At 48.7% G+C, this 7,173-nt stretch overlaps 1 non-coding gene across 1 annotated transcript; it reads left to right on the top strand.

Annotated features, from left to right (window-relative positions):
- The first annotated feature begins 6,710 nt into the window (after nucleotides 1–6,710).
- Nucleotides 6,711–6,817, top strand: LOC123788114 (U6 spliceosomal RNA). The gene has a single exon (XR_006778417.2). It is a non-coding gene; the product is annotated as a U6 spliceosomal RNA (small nuclear RNA).
- The last annotated feature ends 356 nt before the right edge of the window (nucleotides 6,818–7,173 follow it).

The following is a 7,173-nucleotide window of genomic DNA, read 5'->3' as shown; positions in this document are numbered from 1 at the left end:
TGGGGAGCAGATGGATGGAATCCACAAGATTTGGTGACCAGTGACACATGGAGAGTGGCAGCCACAAAGAAGCCGAGGGTGAGTCTTAGGTTGTCCACTTGGGTGGATGCTGGGATGGACAATTAGGAAGAGAAACTGGTTTGACATAAAGGTCATGATTCAGTTTTGGCTTCTTTAAGTTGGTGGCACAAGTGATGTCAGAGCGTCAATCGTGTTTACAGAACTGAAGCTCAGAACAGACAGGTTCCAGAAGGGAAGGGTGACTGTAGGAGCTCCTGACCCTGTAGTGGAGAGGAACGCTGCAGGGTAGAGGGCACATTCCAGGGAATCCAGGGCCCTGCTCTCCATCCCCTTGGCTCACCTCTGATTGCAGCTGCGGTGGGCAGTTCCATCCAAGCCCAGACTCCCGCGGAGCTGACAGTCCCACTTCAAGTGCATTCCGCATGTCTTTCCCTTCTCCAGCGCCCTGGCTTGTGCTCACCTGCACTCAAGCGCCACCTGGAAACAGAGGAATTAGTGCCCCTGAGGACATCCTCCCCCCTACTGGAGGCAGGAGGCAATAGATCCACCCCTACCCCCAGGGAGAGAATTCCCAGAGGCATTCTGCACAGCTCACAGGGGCCATGGAGGAGTCAGCCCCTGCTACAGACAGCTGCGAGCTCAGTAATGCAGCCTTCCATTGCCACTTCCTGCCTTTCCCTGCCCCCTCACTCCTGCTTCCTGAGATCACACCCCAAATAAACTACCTACACCCCGGGCCTTGTCTCAGACTTTGCTGCAGGGGGCCACAGGACCCCCGGCCTCTGTCCCCTTCCATACCTGCAAGGCAGATGTGTCACTGGGCTGGGTGGCTTTACCTTCCGCTGGGGCGACCAGCTTTTTTGGAAGAAAGCAAAGAGCCTATTGGTGAGGGGAACTTGTCAGGACCCATTTGCATCTTGACATAATTAAGAGTGACTAGTTCCTGCCTCTACAACAGTACCATGTTGGACACAAAGGGGACCAGCCCTGGGTTTTTCATCAAGGATGGTGGCAGCCCCAGGCAGGGGTCCAAGAAATACACTTCATTCATTTATTCATCCATCCATCTATTTATTCATTCAACAACTATTTAGCAATCACCTACTGTTTGCTGGGCTATGTTCCTTGTGAAAAGCCCTGGGATCCCTTTCTCAAACTCTGGTGATTCTTCTCGTGGCTACCAGTGAAGGGGGTCATGTTTATGCCACACAGGACTCCTCTCTGGCCAGAGGTGAACTCTGACCAAGCTGGGCAATGAGGTTCTGTCTGGAGGATATGGAACTGGGACACTAGGACATTGGTCAGCAAGGTGATGGGGATGGAACAGCAGGAGGTGGCCCTCCAGCCAGGGGTGGCCATTTGCCACGTGGAGAACTACACAGAGAAAGATGGTCTGCAAAGGGAGAAGCAGAAGGAAGAAGAGAGGAGAGTACATGTTTCTCCCCTGGTTCCAGATCTTCCATGCCCAGTACCAGCTGCACACCCTGCCCTCTGATCCCATGAAACATTCCTATATCCTTCTGAGGATGCCCCCCTTCTTCCCCTAAATGAGTTTGTGTCAAGCAAGCAGGCACCAGGGCTTCTGTTCCTTTTTCCCTTTCCTCTCCTACCTCCCCCCATCATGGTGGCCAAGCACCTGGGCCTCGCTGACCAGAAAGCATCTGAGGACCAGGGCAGTGGAATGACCTGGGGACAGGGGATAGCCTACAGCCTGGCTTGCAGTGCCTTCATCTCTGAGCCTGAGGCCCGAGCCTCACACCCCCCACCCCGCCCGTCAACTCATACAAGGAGGTGGCATCTGGCCTAAGGCCCCAAAGCTCACCAGAAAAAGAAGGTGGGGGGCAGGAGGACCCTTCCTTTAGCAGGCTGATCAAGGTTTATCTGCCTAACCCTGAAAGCTCCCTACAGAGCCCAGGTCTTTACAAAACAGTGTCCTGGAGGGGGTATGGTCTCGCTCCTCCCGCTGGGAGGGGTGAAGAATGGAAGGCAGGTTTCCAGCCCAGGACAGTGCTCTCCTGGCAGGGGATCCATGCCCCCACCTTCTTCCCTGCTCTGTATGCCCTGGTTGCTGGTGAGCAGGGCCTCACCCAAACCCGGAAGGGCCCTCCATCATCCTCTGAAGGTCCTCCCTACCCCTGACTCATAGGCGCAAACCGCCCCCCTGTCCTGGACCAATTGCAACAGCGCCACCTACAGGCCATCCTGGAGAAATGTGTTTTCCGAACCCCACAGGGATTCTGGATTACAATCCTTTTACGCAGGGAGACAGGGTAGCAGGGGCTGGGTTTACACTGCAAACTGATGGTTCTGGGCACCTCTCTGAACCCTGTTGTAAAAGGGGCATGTCAATAGCTCAAGGAGTGGCTATGAGGATAAAGTGAGGTAGTCACATATCACACCTAGAACGCACCTGGCACCAAGCCAGAGCCCAGTGACTAGTTCTCAGGTTGGATGACATGCTTATCGGCTTGGTTTTGAAAATCACCAAAAGACCAATAATTTCAGGGTCTTATAAAAAAAAAACTTATAGAAGTCCTTGTCCCCCTTTTCTGTCATTCTCTGCTTTTTTGCTTTGGATCTCAGAGGCACAGAATTCGATTGCTCATATAGTCAGTTCAGCTCAGTCATTATTGGCCACACATGGGTCTTCTTGTGTGTTTATTTGCTTTGCTTTTGTCTCTTTCATCTCCCTTCTCCAACTGCCTCCCCTCCCTTCCCCATCGCCCCACAGGCAGACATTCCTATGTTGTCAATGTGTGAGTGCGCGTAGCATGAAAATATATATTGCAACATATACAAGTAGTATTTGCCAGACATCTTTTTTGGCATTACATTTTTACGATCTGCCTGTGTTAATACACGTCATTCTAATTCATTCCATTGAACCCCGCCATGATGTTCATCATTTGCATATGCCACCTGTGATTTATCTATCCCTTTATGAGTAGGCATTTCAGCAGACGCTTCGAGGAACATCCTTGGGCAGGTCTCTTTGTCTACCTGTGTGAGAGACGCTCTGAAGTATTTGCTCAGAAGTGGAATTGCTGGAGTGTGGGGTATATGGTCTCCACCACGGCCCCACCAGTTCATTCTCCTGCTAGGACAAGGGTTCCTGCATCCGCATGTCTTCACCAGCACATCCCCATCTGATGGCTATAAAGTGGAGCTTACTGCCACCTCCCTCCCCTGTCCCACCGTGCCTGTTCCGCCTGGGTGTGCTGCAGAAGGCATTGAGGAGGCCTCCTATATGCCACCAACTCTGCTACCTTTTAAGGCAAGTGTCTCCAACTATTGGATATGCCCACACCCTGTCACTGGCTATCATCCATGCACAAAGCACCGACTTGGTCACAGCCAGCTGAATAAGGGACGGTGCATGAGACCAATGACATACCAAGGTGAGTGGCCAGGCGCAATATGGTCCTACAAACTCCATCCGTATTGAGAGTCAATATCAACCCGTCAGATGCAGCGTGCATGCCCACCACCTCTCTCTAGAAAGTAAAATGGGGACCAAACAACAGTGACATGAGTGCCTTCACTTGGACTTCTGTCCTGAGTCCCCATTAGCAATTTTCTTGGTTGTCTCTGAGGCATGAGGGTCCACCGAAGTGTAGGACAAACCAGGGTCTGGGACTGGCTGGCAGTGTCCCCTTCAAGCTCACATCTCTAATCTCTGAAGTTCTTTTGCATATAAACCCTGAGGGTCAGGGGTTCAGGAGTCAGAATGTCCTGGGTTCAAGTCCCAACTTAGCCGGTTCACAGGACTGGTGTGGGTGACAAAGGGATGGTGCGTGTGCGGTGCTTAGCGGGGTTCCAGCCACACTTAAAGCCTCAACAATGGCCATCTATTATTAGTAACAATTTATAACATAGGAAATACACTCTCCACTTTAAGAATCATACAAAGGACTCCCAGAGAGACTGAGCCATTTGCAGGAAAGCAGGATTCAAATTCAGGTCTGTCTGTCTCTACTTGTGCCTTCTTCTCAGCTGCCTGAATTCACTGACTCTGGTTCTCTGTCAGGACCTTGGGCTGGGTCCAGCACTAGATGCCTTCGGGAGTCCTCCTCAGGGTGGGGAATGGCCCCCCCCCCCCGAGCCGTCTTGGCACGCATCCCTCAGGGAGTGGGAGGCCCAGGGCAGGCCTGGGCCCGGGCCGGGCTACAGGAGGCTCCCAGGTGTGGGGGAAGGAGGCAGCCTGGCTGTTCTCCAAACACATTCGGAGCCAACCCAAGGGAAACCCCAATTCTGTCAGTGCCTGTACGCCTGGGGCACAAGCATTGGAGACATTAAACATTAAACATGTCGGCTGGCTTCCAAGCTTGGTAATTAAAACTCTTATTTCATATTTTACACAGGATGGACAGGGAGGTCATGGGGCTGCTCTAAGAGGTTTCATAGCTCCCTTGTTCACAGATGAAGTGGCTCTTCTGAGGAAAACCTCCCTCTCACTTGGGACCCATGCTGTCCTATTTATAAAGTAATTTCCAGAGAGGGTGGGAGTGGAGGTGGGGAGGTCTCCAGGGTATAGGAACCATTCAGGGCTCTCAGCAGGGTCTTTCTACCTCTCCAAAGTGGGTCTGGGTCCCCAGGAGCCTGCAGAGGGCTCGGCCTCAGGCCCCTCACCCCTACTGCAAAGGCAGCCTAGGAGCTAGAGAGAGCTCGGAAATGGGGAGACAGAGGAGCTCCGAGGAGGGACTGCAGGGAAAGCCCAAGGAGCGGAGCCTTCCCTTAGCTTCTAGTGCCATCTGCTGACCACATGCTGAACTGCAGCTCTCCCAGAAGCCCGCTGGAGACCAGATTAGTGTTTTGCACAAGGGAAGGGAGAAGAGGGATCAAGGAAAATCAGACCTGGTGCTTCAGGGAACACTTTTAAAACAGAATTTAGATTTGTGAATTGTCCATGCCATCATTCTCTGGAGTCAAGGGATAAACAAGACTCGGACTTGGACCTCTGAGGACCCAATCCAAGCATGACAACAGGATGCATGTGGTAATTGTGTCTGCCCGTCCTTTGCATATTCACGGTGCTGAGCGCTAGCCTACATGATTTACATTGATTATTTCGCTGCTGCATGCCCATTTTACAGATGTAAACACTCAGGCTGAGAAAGGACGCCAAAGCCAGATTACCCTCTGCCCTCACCCCCAGAGTCATTCTTCAAGGCCCCTCCTTTTACCTCCGAACTTATCAAAAGCCCTCTTCTTTGTCCCATAGTCATTGTTACCTCAAGCATCTCTCAGCTTTCCCTGGACCATTGGAAAACCTTCCTACCAGGACCTTCCCACTAGGATTTTGGTGCCTCTCACCTTGCCTTCTGCAATCTATTCTTCACAAATAACCCATATGATCTCAGGACATGAATTGGATCACATCAGTCCCTTGTTCAGGAACTTTGATGGCTCAGTGTGCCTGGGTGGCTCAGTCAGTTAAGCATCTGACTCTTGATTTTGGCTCAGGTCATGATCTCAGGGCCTTTGGTCGAGCCCCCCATAGGGCTCCATGCTCAGCACAAAGTCTGCTTGAGATTCTCTCTCTCCCTCTCCCCCTGCCCCTCCTCCCACTTGCACTTCTAAATAAATAAATATAATCTTTTTTAAAAAATGCCACCAGAGCCCGGAGGATCTTGAATTGGGAACAAGGACCCACTGGCTCCTCCTCTTCTTTCTACACCCCTCCTCTGTCTTAAGCCTTTCAGTTACTGGCATACAGATAGACATAATAGTTTAATGGAATAGAATTGAGAGTCTAGACATCAACTTACATATTTATGGTCAACAAATTTCCAACAATGGTGTGCGGACAATTCAACAGGGAAAGTTTAGTCTTTTCAACAAATGGTGATGGGACAGTTGGATATTCCATATGCAAAACCACTAATTTGTACCCCAACCTCACACCATATACAAAAATTAACTGAAAATTGATCTAAGATCTCAAAAGAGCAAAAACTTTTAGAAGAAAGCGTACGTATAAATCTTCATGACCTTGGATTAGACAATGGTTCCTTAGATATCACACCAAAGCATAAACAACCAAAAGAAAAACATAAATTAGACTTCATCAAGATTAAAGTTTCTGTGCTCCAAAGGACACCATCAAGAAAGTGAAAATATTTGTAAATCACATAAATGATAAGGATATAGTATCCAGAATATTAGAATTATTACAAATCAACAATAAAATGCAAATAAATCTATTTTAAAATGGCCAAAGGATCTGAACAGACATTTCTCCAGAGAAGTATACAAAGGCACAATAAGCCCATGAAAAGGTGCTCAACGTCGCTCGTCACTAGGGAATGTAACCACAGATTACACCCACTAGGCTGGCTACAATAAAAAAGACAAAAACAAATGTTGGCAAGGATGTGGAGGGATTGGAACTCCTCTGTCTTGCTGGTGGGAAAGTGAAATGATGCAGCCACTGCAGAAACGTTTGGCAATTCCTCAAAAAATTAAACACAGAGTTATCAGATGACCCAGCAATTTCACTTCTAGGTGTATAGCCAAGAGATTTGAAAACATATGGTGTCCACACAGAACTTGTGCGTGCCAGTGTTCATGGCAGCATTATTCATAACAGCCAAAAGGTAGCTGAGTGTCCATTAACAGACGCATGGATCAAGAAAATGTGGTATGTCCATACAATGAAATATTATTCAGTGACTCTTAAAGTACCAATAGAGCTTGCTTCAGCAGCACATATACTAAAATTGGAACAATTCAGAGAAGATTAGCATGGCCCCTGCACATAGATAACATGCAAATCCGTGAAGTATTCAAATAAAAAAAGTACCAGTATATGCAACAACTTGGATGAACCTTGAAAGCCTTATGCTAAGTGAAAGAAGCCGGACACAAAAGGCCACATATTGGATGAGTCCATTTATATAAAATGTCTAGAAGAGGCACATTCAAAGAGACCGAAAGTAGATTAATAGTTTCCAGAGGCTCAAGGAAGGAAAGGATGGAGAGTGATTGCTAATGATATGGAGTTTCTTTTTGGGGTGATGAAAATGTTCTGGAATGAGATAGTAGTGATAGTCGCACAATTTTATGAATGTGCTGAAAACACCGAATCGTACACTTTAAAAGGATGAAGCTAAAAAAAAAAAAAATGAAGCTTATAGTATGCAAATTACATCT

Source organism: Ursus americanus, chromosome 18 (genome assembly GCF_024610735.1).
Source record: "Ursus americanus isolate L20-20 chromosome 18, mUrsAme1.1.p, whole genome shotgun sequence".
NCBI lineage: Eukaryota > Metazoa > Chordata > Mammalia > Carnivora > Ursidae > Ursus > Ursus americanus.
The sequence above is the reverse complement of the archived record's forward strand: the minus strand, read 5'-3'. Positions and strand labels throughout refer to the sequence as shown.